Source organism: Callospermophilus lateralis, unplaced genomic scaffold (genome assembly GCF_048772815.1).
Source record: "Callospermophilus lateralis isolate mCalLat2 unplaced genomic scaffold, mCalLat2.hap1 Scaffold_130, whole genome shotgun sequence".
NCBI lineage: Eukaryota > Metazoa > Chordata > Mammalia > Rodentia > Sciuridae > Callospermophilus > Callospermophilus lateralis.
In genome coordinates this window covers 3,531,309-3,544,819 of record NW_027512473.1, presented here as the reverse complement: position 1 = coordinate 3,544,819, position 13,511 = coordinate 3,531,309, and the positions used below count along the sequence as shown (strand labels likewise).

General features: G+C 47.9%; 1 pseudogene; it reads left to right on the top strand.

Moving 5' to 3' along the window:
* Window positions 1-238: 238 nt before the first annotated feature.
* LOC143386576 (homeobox protein NOBOX-like) lies at window positions 239-5,948 on the top strand (annotated as a pseudogene).
* The last annotated feature ends 7,563 nt before the right edge of the window (window positions 5,949-13,511 follow it).

Sequence of the window (13,511 nt, the reverse complement as noted above, 5' to 3'; positions counted from 1 at the left end):
CCCCTGGGCCTGCGGGGGAGGGAAGCACGGGGCGCAGCGCTCCCAGCTCCCAGTCCCTGCAGCTGTCCGGGCGCGGAGCCTCCGGGGTCGGCCTCGCCCTGGGGGTGGGGGTGAGGGGATGCGCGCTCGAGCTGCAGGCCCGGCTCGTGCAGGCTCTGCACACCTGCCCGCCGGCGAGGCTTCATTAAGCCAGGCCTGTGCAGCCCCAGCCGGCAGCCCCGGCGTGGGAGACCACACCATGGAGCCCAGGGAGGATCCCTGCAGGGAACCGCTGGGTGAGCGCGGAAGGGGTTCGGGTTTGGGGGGCTCTCTGAGGCTCGGAGTCCTCTGGTCACTTTGCCCACTTTAGACGACCTTAGAGCTTGGGTAGCTGGTGCGCTGTAGTGGGGCAGGGAGGTGAACACAGACCTCCCTGACTAGGGGTTCAGATCTCCCACTGCACAGGTGAGAAAACGCTGGGCTGGGCTAACGCCAGTCACTTTTCTTCCAAGGCAAATCACTCCAACAAGACATGTAACTGGTTAAGCGCTGGTGGGTTCAATCTCTGGTACCAAAAAAAAAAAAAAAAAAAAAAAAGAGAGAGAGAGAGAGAGAGAGAGAGAGAGAGAGGAGAAAGAGTCATGTTTGTTGAGCACCTACTCTGCATCTGTACCAGGTTTATTGCCATGCCACACTACAGTCACTACGAAAACGCCTTTAAGCTAATTTGCACCTCCTTGCCCACATCTCCATCCAACCTTGCCCCTTTAATAAAGCCCCAGTGGCTGCGCACCCTCTACACCAGCTTCAGACGGGCTCCTGCATTTCAGGCCTGTTGTGTGTCCCAGGAAACAACTTGATAAAGCACCTAAGCCAGAATTTGCCCTCCTGCTTTGAATATTGTTAGAAAATAATTTCTTAAGACATTACAATGCATGAAATTCCATTCAAATAACAATGGCCCTTATCTAGTTAACATTTATTTACAAAATTTTGCAATTTCGTTGTAAATGATACAGCAGGTCCCTGTACCATAGGTCTGAGTAAGTTATGAGTAAGCCCAGTTATGATTAAGTCTGGAAGTGAAGGGGAGTGTTGGGTGACCCTGGGAAGAACTTGTGCCCCCCTGTGCTATTTGATCTTAGGCTAATTACTCCAGTTTCTAATCCTCATGTCTTCATATGGGAGAAGTGCCTTCCTCACAGGGGTTAAATGCACACTGTACCAAGCTTTGAAAGGTGCTAACTCAGCCTTATGCCTGGACCATGGTAAGCTCTGGATGAATCAGTCAGCTAGGAGAAAGGAAGGCAAGCTTAAAGAATTCCGAATGGGCTCCTTTTCCCTCACCTGTAAAGGGAGGGTTGGCCTGGACAGAGGGGGGAAATATGGGAATACTGGGAGGAAGTGGAGGTGCATGGGGTTGAGGAGGGCTGGCAGGGAGAGTGGGTGTTAGGGAAGGGGAGGGTTCCTGCCTGTCCTTCCTGTTACCTCCTTTGACCTCCCTGCCTGAGCTCTGGAACCCATCTTAACCTGCCTTGTCACTTCTGCTGGCAGTCACGTCTGGGTTCCAGTCTCAGGTGAAGCAGAATTCTAATCAATCTATTTCTCTTCCTAGTCTGCCCTCAGCCCCACCGTAGTCCCTTAGAAATACCTGAACAGATGCCTGTCCTTCGAACTCCTGGTATCTGGGGGCAAAAAAAGGGGGAAGAAGCATCCTAAATTAGGATTACTCTAGCATGGGCTAAGGCCCTTTTAAGAGCTATATACGTTTACATTTTCCAAAGCAGTTGGATTATCTAATCTTTACAACCATCAAATTAAGAAGGGAAGTCTGGAATTAAGGCCTCATTTGATAGGTAGACAGATGAAAACTTAGGGTCCAACAACAGGTCCACTGTAGAGCAGAAAGCAGCATGTCCTTGGAGCCCAGACTCCTACTTCTACCTGGGTCTGAGGTCAGTGGCTGCTGCTTCCCACAGGCCAGGAAGGTGGAGGCCAGTCCCTGACTGCTGAACTGGAGGAGGAACCGAAGGAGGGGTCAGCCCCCCACACTCAGGACACCCTGAAAGAAGAGCTGCCACCCCCCCTGTGCCATCTCAGGAGAGGAACCACCTCCAGAGCCCACTGGAGAACCAACTCATGCTAATGCCAGATGCGTGTGCCAGCCATCCAGCTCCAGGGCTGTCCACAAAGACAGGCAGAACCCAGGCAGACCCGTCTCAGGGGCAAGGCTTTTCCCTCTTAGCACGACAGGCAAAGACAGTAAGGAGATCGGCTTCCCCAGGCCCTGGTAAACACAAAAAGGCCAATGCCACAGATCTGGCCTCAACATCACTGCTCAGTGATGCTAAGTCATCCTGTGCCACTCACAACCCTGTGCCTTGTGGGTCAGGCCAGGGCCCCTGCCACCTGGCCAACCTCCTCAGCACATTGACCCAGAACAGCCAAAACACAGACCAGAAGAAGGGGCCCCCAGAAGTGAACTGCCAAGTCCGGAAAAAGACTCAAACCCTCTACTGTTCAGGTAAGCCATGTGTATATCACTTTGTCCTGGATCTCTCTTGACCCCACAGCAGTCTTTGGCCCCAAGGGGAAGGCTAGGTTGTCTCAGCAGAAAGCAAGCTTGGGACCAGGACAAAGGGTCAGGATAGCAAACCCCATACAGGTCTCAGCCATGACGCCCAAGAGAGAATGCCTGGCCCACTGGGGAACTTAGCTGCAAGGCTCTTGGGGCAGGGACAGTGGTACTATCTGCTGGAGACACCTGGTAGGCATCTCTTCTCTCTTGCCATGTCACGTGATTGACTTCCTCCTGCCCATTTCTTCTTGCAGACCAGCTGGAAGAGCTAGAGCAAATGTTCCAAGAAGATCACTACCCTGATGGTGACAAGCGCCGGGAGATAGCCCAGATGGTGAGGGTCACTCCCCAGCACATCATGGTAAAGGGGACTGGTTAACCAGCAGGGGTAGGAGGTTGCTGAGAAGCTACCAATTGGAATTTCTGTGGGTTAGGGCACGTGCTCAGCCTCATTGTGCAGGGAGGAGTTGGGTCTCTGATGTGGTGCCTCTCCATGGGCTTCTAATAGTGCTGCTGCCATGTACTATCAGAAGAAGAAAGAGGTGCATAGGCCTTGGTTGTTAAACCAAGTGGACAGGCAGGCTTCCGAAGCAAAGTAGTGCAGGACCTCCCACCCTTATGTAGCCATGCACCGTATTGACTGATGTTTCTGCTGGCAGATGTCCCTGGACTCTAGTTTCTCCTCCCCAATTCCTCAAGTTCTCCAAGTATCTTTACCCCATAGGTGTGGTTCCAGAATCGCCGGGCAAAGTGGCGAAAAATTGAGAAGTTTAATGGGAAAGAAAATGAGGACAATCCTGAAGCTCCTGCCAGCAGCCAGTGCAGGTGAGGAACCCTCTGGACCTTCCAGTAGGTAGAAGTGGAAGCCAAACTGGGATCCTGGGATCTTGAAGGGGCAAGCGTTGGAAGCTGGGTGTCAGGCCTGGGGTTGTTGCTAATGTTAGAGTTTGTGGCTGAGAAGGGGCTGGAGGTGGCCAGTGTCTGACAGGAGGCAGAGTTTATGGATTTGGTATCCTTATCTGCTCTGAGGTGCTTGTCTAAATCCAGAGACCACTAGAGCTACATTGTCCCTTTTCTCTGCCTCCAGCTCTACAGAAGAGCCCCTACCTCCCACGCCCATGGACGGGAAGTCTGGCCCCTTCCCTGCAGAGCCCATTCTGGATACCTTTCCAGGTGAGCTCCTACCTTCAGAGGGTTCACTTGCCCAAGAAATGTCTTTTTCCTTCAGAGGGTCCTTGCCCAAGAAATGGGAATGGGACAAAGCTCTCCAGGGTTTTGGGCCAGAGGAGCCCATTCAGGGGACCCTGGGCTTCGCACAGGTCATCATTCCACAGGCCCAGGTCTGCCTGGCTGTCTTCTTAAGTTCTTCCTTGACTTCTGTTCCTAGAGCCCCCTCTGCTGATAATGTCCGACCAGACTCTGGCACCCATCCAACAGAGCGAGGGTACTCAGAGGGTGGTGACCCCACCACTCTTCAGTCCCCTACCTGTTCGGAGAACCAACTTTCCTTTTCCCCTGGGCCCTGTGCACACCCCCAACTGATGTCTCTGCTGGCAGATGTCCCTGGTAGTGAGAGCAGTCCCACTGGATCCTGGGGGACAAGGTATGGGACCTAAGAGGGAGAGAGACCTGATTTATTATGGGAGGGATACAAAGGAGGAAAAGTCAGACCTTGAGAGGGGGGAAGGGCTGTGAGGAGCAAGGAATAGTACATGTGGTGGGAATTAAAAGGGTAAGTGAGAGCTGGGCTGTGGCCCAGTGGTACAGGCTCACCTGGCAGGTGTGAGGCCCTGGGTTGGATTCTCAGCACCACATATAAATAAATAACTAAAATAAAGGTCCATCAACAACTAAAAAATTTATATATTTTAAAAAGTGGATTTGGAGTAGGAATGATCTAGGATATTGTTGCAATGAAATAGAAAGAAAGAGGACAGGCAGGAGCACTGAGGGGGCGGGAAGCAGTGTGCGGTGCCCACAGAGGTGGGGGGAGGAAGTCAGAAGATACCGCCTACTGTGCGGCAAGAACCAGGCCACCTCTGGACCTCACTACACATTCCTCTGTCCCCCAGAGCATCTCCTCATCACCCATCTGCTCGTATCTGGAAGACCCGGAAGCCCAGGATTACCAACAAAGCAGCCAGCCGGGACCGTTCCAGTTCTCCCAACCTCCACAGACTCAGCTTTTCCAACCTCCCCAGCCCCAGTTTTCATACCTGTTTCCCTTCCCCTTCCCCATGCCCAGTTCGCTGACCTTTCCACCACCAGAAGACCCCCTCTTTGTGTTTCCTTGTGGTCCCAGTGGGGGCATGTCACAGGGCTACTACTCAGGCCCTCCATCGGGGCAGATTCTGCTGCAGCCACCCGCTGGAAATGTGGGTGAGTTGGGGCTGGGAAAGAAGACCCTTTTATGACTGAGGAAGGGGCAGAGGCTCAGACAGCCTTATTATCTGCAGGGTAGACTGAGGCGGGGCGTGCTTTTTAGCTGTCCCAGCTCAGCTAGTTACAGGTCTCCTAAGTCTCAGTGTCCTGGACTTGGATGTGGGGACAAGAGTGCAGATCATTGAAGGACCTGGTGAGGATTAGAAACAATATGAGTAAAGACACGTGGCAGTGGCAGAGAGTAGATGGCAGCCTATGTCAGCATGTCACTGGGCCTCCTGAACCTCAGAAGTCCCAGAAGCATCCACTTATTGAGAATCTTGGGAAGGGAAAGAAAGACCCATCCAGGTGGCCCTACTGTCCTTGCTGACTGCAAGAGACAGCACTTGGCCTGACCCAGGTCCACTCTGTGTCCATATTACCAAACTGATGAACCCGGAGCCCAGGAGCCTTCCTGGTCCTGTGGGGAGAGCTTGGTGCTAGTTTTTCCAAGACTTGCACTGGGGTCCTAAGCTGTGGTGCTGTGGATGGTAAAAGAGAATCCCTTCTAGTAGGCACTGAATGATATTTGATGCTCTTTATCCTGTCTAATAATTCCTATGTCTTTTGACCCTCCTCCCAGGTGCAGTGTCCTGGAGTGACCTCTGTTTGCCAGAACTGCCCTTCCCTGGTCCACTCTACCCACAGACACTGGGGCACCCCTCAGGAGCAGATGGCTATTTTCCTGATCTATGTACAGCTCCTGGTGCTCAGGCAATGATCACTCTACCCACAGACACTGGGGCACCCCTCAGGAGCAGATGGCTATTTTCCTGATCTATGTACAGCTCCTGGTGCTCAGGCAATGATCAGGCAGCCTTCTCCAGGTCTTGACCCACTGCCAGAAGGGGCCACACCAGGAACTGGGCCCTTACTCAGCAAGGCACAAGAAAAGCAGCCTGTCTCCTCCCTGGAGCCGTCCACAGCATTGGAGGAGGTCAGAGAAGACAAGAATGGCTGTGCTCACTAGTTGGAATCAAAGAGTAGAAAGAGGGTCCTGGGCATGGGGGGACAGGATTGGGGTACCTGCACAGGGGGTGCTGATTAAAGGGCTGGGAAGGATTCTGGGCTGGGTGGGATCCGATACCTCCCCAGTGAGCACTTGCCTTGCAGGGCATTAGAGAAGGTAGAGAGTTGGACCTGCCCTTCCCCCACACCTCTATGATATTCCCGAAGAAAGGGGAGCCCAGGTTACTTCTGAATGCTGGGTCAGTACGTTGTTTCCTTTCACTGCTGGACATTGAGCCTGAGGGCCACTGTAAGCAGTAAACTAGTCTACCTTGTGTTCTCTGATTGTGAGTCCTCCTGCTCCTTTGCGTAGAACGGGCTTTGTATCCACACTGAACTTGAATGGCTTCCTTCCATCTGCTAGTGGTCAGCCAAATCAGGCAATGAAGGTGGAAATATTAATTAGAACCTATTGGCTCCAAGCTTGAGGTGCTGCTTCAGCACATTAAGGGCTAAAGGGAAGACTGAAAAGGAGCGTCATCAACCAATTTGAAAGAGAAGGGATGGGCGGGTGGCACCCGGGAGGGGGATTGGAAAAGAGCCAGAAAGACGAATGGAGAGTAGAGACTGCCATGAGAAGTAACGGGGCACAGACCAGGGCACAGAAGAAGGAAAGAGCCAAAGGGATTCATCTTCCTGAAATAAGGCCTAGCAGAAGAGAAAAGGGACACAGACCTGGAGAGTGAGAGCCCTTACAGCAAGCTCATGAGGGGAGCAAGACAAAGTGGGAGGATGGGGAGATGTCACCTGAAATAGGAAGTGAAACTAAAGGGAGCAGGGGAAGCTAATGGGACAGACAGGTGCATGTGACCAAGGAAAACCAGGAGGTTAGCGACTGAGGGCTAGGGAGGCAGGGTTGAAAGGCCAGTTAGGAAGAGGAGTGAGAGATAGGAGAAGATGCAGTTGCAGAACCTGCCAGGGGGTCGCACAAACGCTCCTCAACTCTGTTATCATCCAAAACCATTGTTTGCACCTTCCCACAGACTTTTTGTATGTGGGTGGAGGTGGGGGGGACTGAATTTTTGACTGAATAAAGTCAAATCACATTGTCTATACAGCAATCAGATAATTTAACATTCTTGGAAACCTAACTACATAACAAATAAGATGAGTTTGGTGTGGCTTGTATTTTTGGAACACCAATTGTTGTTTGTAATAATTTGTTATTTTGGTACTGGGGATTAAACCCAGGGGAAGTTTGCACTGTACACTTTGCACTGTAATATTTAAAATTTAAATATTACAAAGAGCTGGATAGGCAGCCCTTTGTAATATTTAAATTTTATGCAGAGACAGGGTCTCGCTAAAGTGCTGAGGGGTCTTGCTAAGTTGCTGAGGCTGCTCACAAATCTGCAATCCTCTTGCCTCAGCCTCCCAAGTCGGTGGGAATACAGATGTGCACCACTGTGCCTGGTGTTTATTAACCATAAACCATATTATCAAAATTCTGATAAACCTTCTATTAGAGAAGCCTGTAGGAATTTCACATTAAATTTCTTTTCCTTTAGTTTTTAAAAACCATCTCTTTGAAAATCAAGATATTTGCCTCTATGAAGGCTCAGATCACCTTTCCTGTTCTCACTGAACAAAGTATAGAATTATTTAAGCACTTGTGAGACTCTGGTTTGGGTCCTAAGTCTACCTTACATTTTTATGCCCAACTCTTAATTTCCATACTGTTTCCTTTCTTTGACATAGAGGCTGAACCAAGAACTAAGTGCTTTTGCTTTCTCTGTGTTATATGGATATTATTATGTCTGCCTCAGGGAGTAGATTTAACTTTCCCTTGTTCTTTCCTGTCCCCAATTTGGTTTTATATTACCATTATTGTCTGTTTGAGTACATTTTATGTTGTTACAACAGAGTACCAATAGACTGAGTAGCTTATAATGAACACAAATGTATTTGATCATGGTTCTGGAAACTGGGGAGTCCAAAATATATTTGCTTGTGGTTTGGGGAGCAAGGTCCAGGTGCTATATCTGGTGAGGGCTTCCTTAACATGTTACTGGGTGACAGAGGCATCACATGGCATTTGCCAAAGAGCAAGAGAGGACTGAACTCGCCTTATAACCAGCCCACTTCCATGTAGATGACATTAATCCATTCACGAGGGCAGAGTCCTCGTGGCTGAACCTTCTCTCACAAAGTCCAGCAATTTCTGCAGCTTGAGAGTTCTGCTCCTGTGTGACTCCACTGGAACCTCTGGGCAAACCCATCTGCTCCTGCCTCCCCCACCTTATACTTGCCGTCTTCATCTTCTGACAGTAAAACCATGGGACTCTGCTGTTGGTCACAGTAGAATCTTTCTTTGCAAATCTCGGAATAAGAAAAAAAATCCATTTACTCCAAATTTTTTCCTTACCAACCTTCATCGTTCCACTAGATGGCAATCTACCACCACTTGATTTTTGAACTAAAATGTTTACAGTGAGAAAGCCAGTGGGAATTCTTTCCAGAAAATGCCCCAGAGCCCCATCCTGTCAACAGACATCAGTTTAAAGTTATTAAAGTTATTTGGGATGTAGCTTGGTTTTCCAGATAAAACAAAGTATGTTCAGTTAAACTGGAATTTTGGGTAAAGAGTAAATAATTTGTTAGCCTCAGCATTTTTCTGCAGTATATGGGCATCTTATATTTTTACTTGCTGAATCTGGCTATTGCAGTTGTCACATTTTGATAGGGACATCTGCACCCATGACAGCTTCAAAATAACCCTGGATTGGGATGCTGCCTACCCAGCTTTCTCGCAGGTGAGGCTTCTGAGCAGACCTGGGTTCAGTGCTGGCACTTAGAACCCACATGGTCCCCCCAGCCTCACTCCCAGCATCAGAATTCTTCAATCAAGCTTCATGCTTGTCTTTATTTAAAAAAGGTGTTTTCTTCTAAAGCAGGTTTGGTTTCTATTTTCTGTTCCTATTGGCTGAATATTTTACATTATAGTCACAAAATTTTATGAGACAACCCATTAGAATTTATTTTTAAATGTCCATTTAAACACCACTTACCTAAATGGAACACAGAATGGAAACAGGCTTTAATTGGGCTTTTGTTGAGTGAGTTCCAAGTCTGAAATGGTCTTGATTATTTAAGAGTAAAACTATCTAATTTTCTGGAAATGAAGCATCTCCTTCATTCACCCAGAAGAGGTATTATTTGAGTCCAGGGCTTAAGGAGATTTAGGGTTGTTATATTTGTAGTTTAGTTCATACTGTTCTTTTATAAAGACCTTCTCATTTTAATTTCATAACAAAGCTCTGAGAAATAAAAGGCAGACGTATTTTCCCACCACTCAGGGGACATTTCCAGACACTGTTGGTACTGGGCAAACACAAAGATAAAATATCTTCCCAGTTTTCTGAGAACTGCCAGTCTCATTGGACACCAGTTACAATACAGGGGTCAGTACAGGGCGAACATTGGTCAGGGGAGACTGGGGAGGGAGCCTGGGAGAGGCCCTAAAGACCAGGCCATGGTGCTCGGGCTCTATTGTTCAGGTGAACACAGGACTGCTTTAACATGGAGGAAGGGAGAACGAAGCAGAAGAAAATGTGGCATTGAGACTGGTAGGGGGTAGTTTGTGGGTAGAAGTGTAAAGAGCTGGAAGAGGCATTAGGTGGGGAAACATTCAGAAGCCCAACTGGAGCTGTAAGCCCTGGAGGGGAAGTTGGACAAGTAAGTGGGCAGACAGAACCATCCAATCTACAAAGGAAGAAACTGAGGCTTACATGATTTCCTAAAAACTGCCTTCACCAAAACTAGACAGAGTCTTTGAATTTATTTTATTCTCCAAATGCACATGGGGGAGTCTTGCTTTGCAATGCTAGCATCCCATTAAAACAACCGGAAAGATCCTTAACAGGTAAAAAGCTATGAATGTTAGATAATTTTCTGAGCTTTTATGTTTAACAGGCTGAAAGGGCTTCTTCTAAGGACGCAGAAATTGGTCCTTAGACAAAATATTAATGATGATGATAAACATTTATTTAGCTTTTATTGAATATCTAGTGCTTTGCTGGGTAATTTTCTTTCAAAACAACCTCATTATGTTTTATGCATTTTATAGGCAAATATCTGAGATTCTGAGAGATTTAAATATTTGCTCAAAGTTGGAAAAGGCATAACTTTGGAATAGAGTTTAAACCCATCCTGGCCAGGTGTAGTGGCACACACCTGTAATCCCAGTAATTTGGGAAGCTGAAGCAGGAGGATTGCAACCAGTTCAAGGCCAGCCTCAGCAACATAGCAGAGCCCTAAGCAGCTTAGTGACAGCCTGTCTCAAAATTTAAAAAATGAAAAGGCCTGGGAATGTAGCTCAATGGTAAAGTGTCTAAACAAACAAAAGACCTGGGTTCAACCCCAGTACAAATAAATAAAACCATACCATGAGATGATAACTTCAATAAGCAATGTCTGTTGATAATTTTTAGAGGGAGATAGTCATAGAGGGAGATAATCAAGAAGGTTCATGGCCCCAGATTGGTGCCTAAATAATATAAACAGTATTGTTTCATTTGATTTAAAAAGAAGGGCCAGGTGTGGTAGCGCATGCCTGTAATCCCAGCACCTGAGGAGGCTGAGATAGGAGGATTGTGAGTTCAAAGCCAGCCTCAGCAACTTAGTGAGGCCCTAAGCAACTCAGTGAGACTCTGTGTCTAAACAAACAAAAGACTGGGGATGTGGCTCAGTGGTTAAGTACCTCTGAGTTCAATCCCTTGTACCAATAAAATAAAATAAATGGGGATATTATTGTGATGTCGAAGAGGGAGAAAAGGATAGAGGTAAAAGGGAACAGGAAGGGTGTACACTGCACAGCTGGAAAGGGACTTGGAGAGTAAAGGGAGCAGATAGGAAGCCAATGTGAAGGACTGCCTGAGAAAAGGCTTAGGGAGGCCGCTGGCGTGGCTGGGGCCAGCTGTAACCATCCTCACTCCTGGCAGTTAGGAGGGGTTACCAGTGTAAAGTCAAGTTCAACGTCATTATGATCACTCTTCCTTATAATCCCAAGCCTGGGAGCAGCAGGGAGATCTTGCAGCGTCCTGGAGAGAGGTGTTGACAACGTGGCCTCCAGAGGGAAACAGGAGGGACACAGATGGTGTAGAGGATGCTCTGATGCCAATAGGAGAGCGGGAAGGTTGGCTGGGGTGGAGGAGGGAATGTGGAAGGAAGCCTGGGTTCCAGAGCCCGGCACCTGGAGGAAGCCAGGCAGGATGCAAAAGTCCAGAGGTGGGGGTGGCCTCTGCCTGGACACTGTGGCCTCTGCACCTGATTTTCTTCATTCCAAGCCTTCACTTTCTGTTTCTGCTTCTTGCCACCTGGTCAGGCTGCCTCTGCACATCCTTCCTCCCAGTTTTATGATCTGAGGATGGGATTTCCAACCACAGAGACTGGGCGGTCAGTCCTTCCTGGCGTTTCCCCTCCATCACTGCTCAGGTCTGCCCCTGTCCTCCTCTTCCATTGCCTTCCAACCTGAGTGCACCTCCAACTGCTGCAATCTTTCCCAGTCCATATTCCTGTGACCCACTAGGGACACCAGCCTCCTTTTTCCACAGGCCTCTTCTTCTGAGCTATCGACCATAATAGGCACTGAATGTTTCCAACCTTCAATTTTACCCACTGGTTGTTACTTTACCCTGTACAGAGCACAGAATTCAATTCGATTTGATTCTTCTGTTATTTTCTATAACTATCAATTATAAGAATTGGCAAAATCAAGTGCTCACTTTTATATCAAGTGAGTTTAAAAAAAATATGTTCCTAGGCTGACATTAAAAGGACAACTGCCAGGACTGGGAATGTAGCTCAGTGGCAGAGCCCATGCTTAGCACATGTGAGGCCCCAGGTTCAGTCCCCAGCACTGAAAACACACTCAACAATCAATCAATCAATCCTTGTTCAGAAAGGGACAACTGTCAAATGCTTTCTAAAAATAGTCTATACATTCATTTTCTTTAAATTCTTAGCTTAAAAATGCCTTCATCTTTTATTTTCCTTTGCTAAGACCAGTATTATCCCATTTCAGGGAGAAAGACCAGACATTCTTCATTGATTCCAACTTCTCCAAAGATCCTTTTTTGTACTTTTCTCTTCCAAATCTAAACAGCCACACTCTCTCCCCCTCTCACAGGAGTCTCTGGTTAAGGCCCTGCTTGTGCAAGGATGATGATTGTTTTGCAAACCACACCTTGACCCTTGTTTCCAGTCTGTTGCCTGACCACGCGCCATCCTATCACCAACACCTGCTTATTAACAGATCCACACCTTACCACAAGCTTCTCCTGCTCTCTCACAAAATTTCCTGCCTATTAATATTCTGTTTGTTCAATCTTTGCCTCTGATGGCAAGTCACCTTCAACCTTTTAGGATGATCACAAACTCAGTGAACAACTTGCTTAAATCCCAGGGGTGAACACTGAATGGTTTCCATCTGTAGTTTATAATTAATTGGCTGTGTGATATCAGGTGAATCACTGTCCCTCCCCAATCTGCATTAGGCACGTTAGACATAAATAAGGGTTAAGAAAAGGGGCTTCATGATTCTTTGGATTCCAACAGCATGGGCTTTTCTCATTCCCACAAGTTGATCTCCATAAGAAAAGATGGCAGAATTGGCCAGATGAGTCCCACTGCAGGGTCCACGGGTTCTCTGTCCTCATTGTTTGGCTTTTCTCTCAGAGACTGTCTGCTTCTATGATGTCTGAGGTCTCTCTTGCTGGTCTTATAACTTGACCACAATACTTGACAGTATGTTGTTCTCAGCCACCCTCTCCCAGCCTGAAGTTTCTTCCTGGTGTTCAGGAGCCCCTGGGTCTAATTGAGAACTTCCATCTTAGGGTACAAACTGACTAGATCCGGCTTTACTTTTGTGTTTTCTTCTGCATTGTTGAAAGATAGTTGCTTCTCTGAAATGCTCAGGTAAAGTGCCAGGAAAATATTTATCTGCCCATTGGTGCTCCTGAAGAACTGTGTGGGCCACATTTGGCCCCTCTCTATTGCAAGTTCTGCCCTCAGGCCCATGACTCACTCACCAAGCACAGGCATCAGCAGTCCCCCACCCTCTCCAGCTCGGAAATACAGTTTATAGCACACAAAAACCTAGCTCCTTTCCTCCACCATCTCCCTGCTCATAGGCCACCCTGAAAGAATCCACAGCGCCATTCACTCACCTTCACTCCCTGCATTTTCTGTGCCTGTAGCCTAGCCTCGGTTTTCACAACAGTCCCTGGGAATTGTAGGCTGACTGGATGCTCTTGCAGGGAAGAGGCTAGGGAAATTTCCACTCTGTAACTGTCTTTTAAAATGGGCGGGATGGAAAAAAATGGGTCAAAGACTATTAAGCCTAGAGAATGTTCTAAATCTGAACAAGAAGTATATTTGAGTCATGACTAGCTTGGCATCTCTCTCTCTGTAGCTCATTTACTTGTAAACTTTGCCCTTTCACACACCTAATTTCAGAGTGAGAAGATTACATTAAACTACAGGTTTGGAGTCACTATAATCATGCAGCTCCAGGGTCAACAGTTGG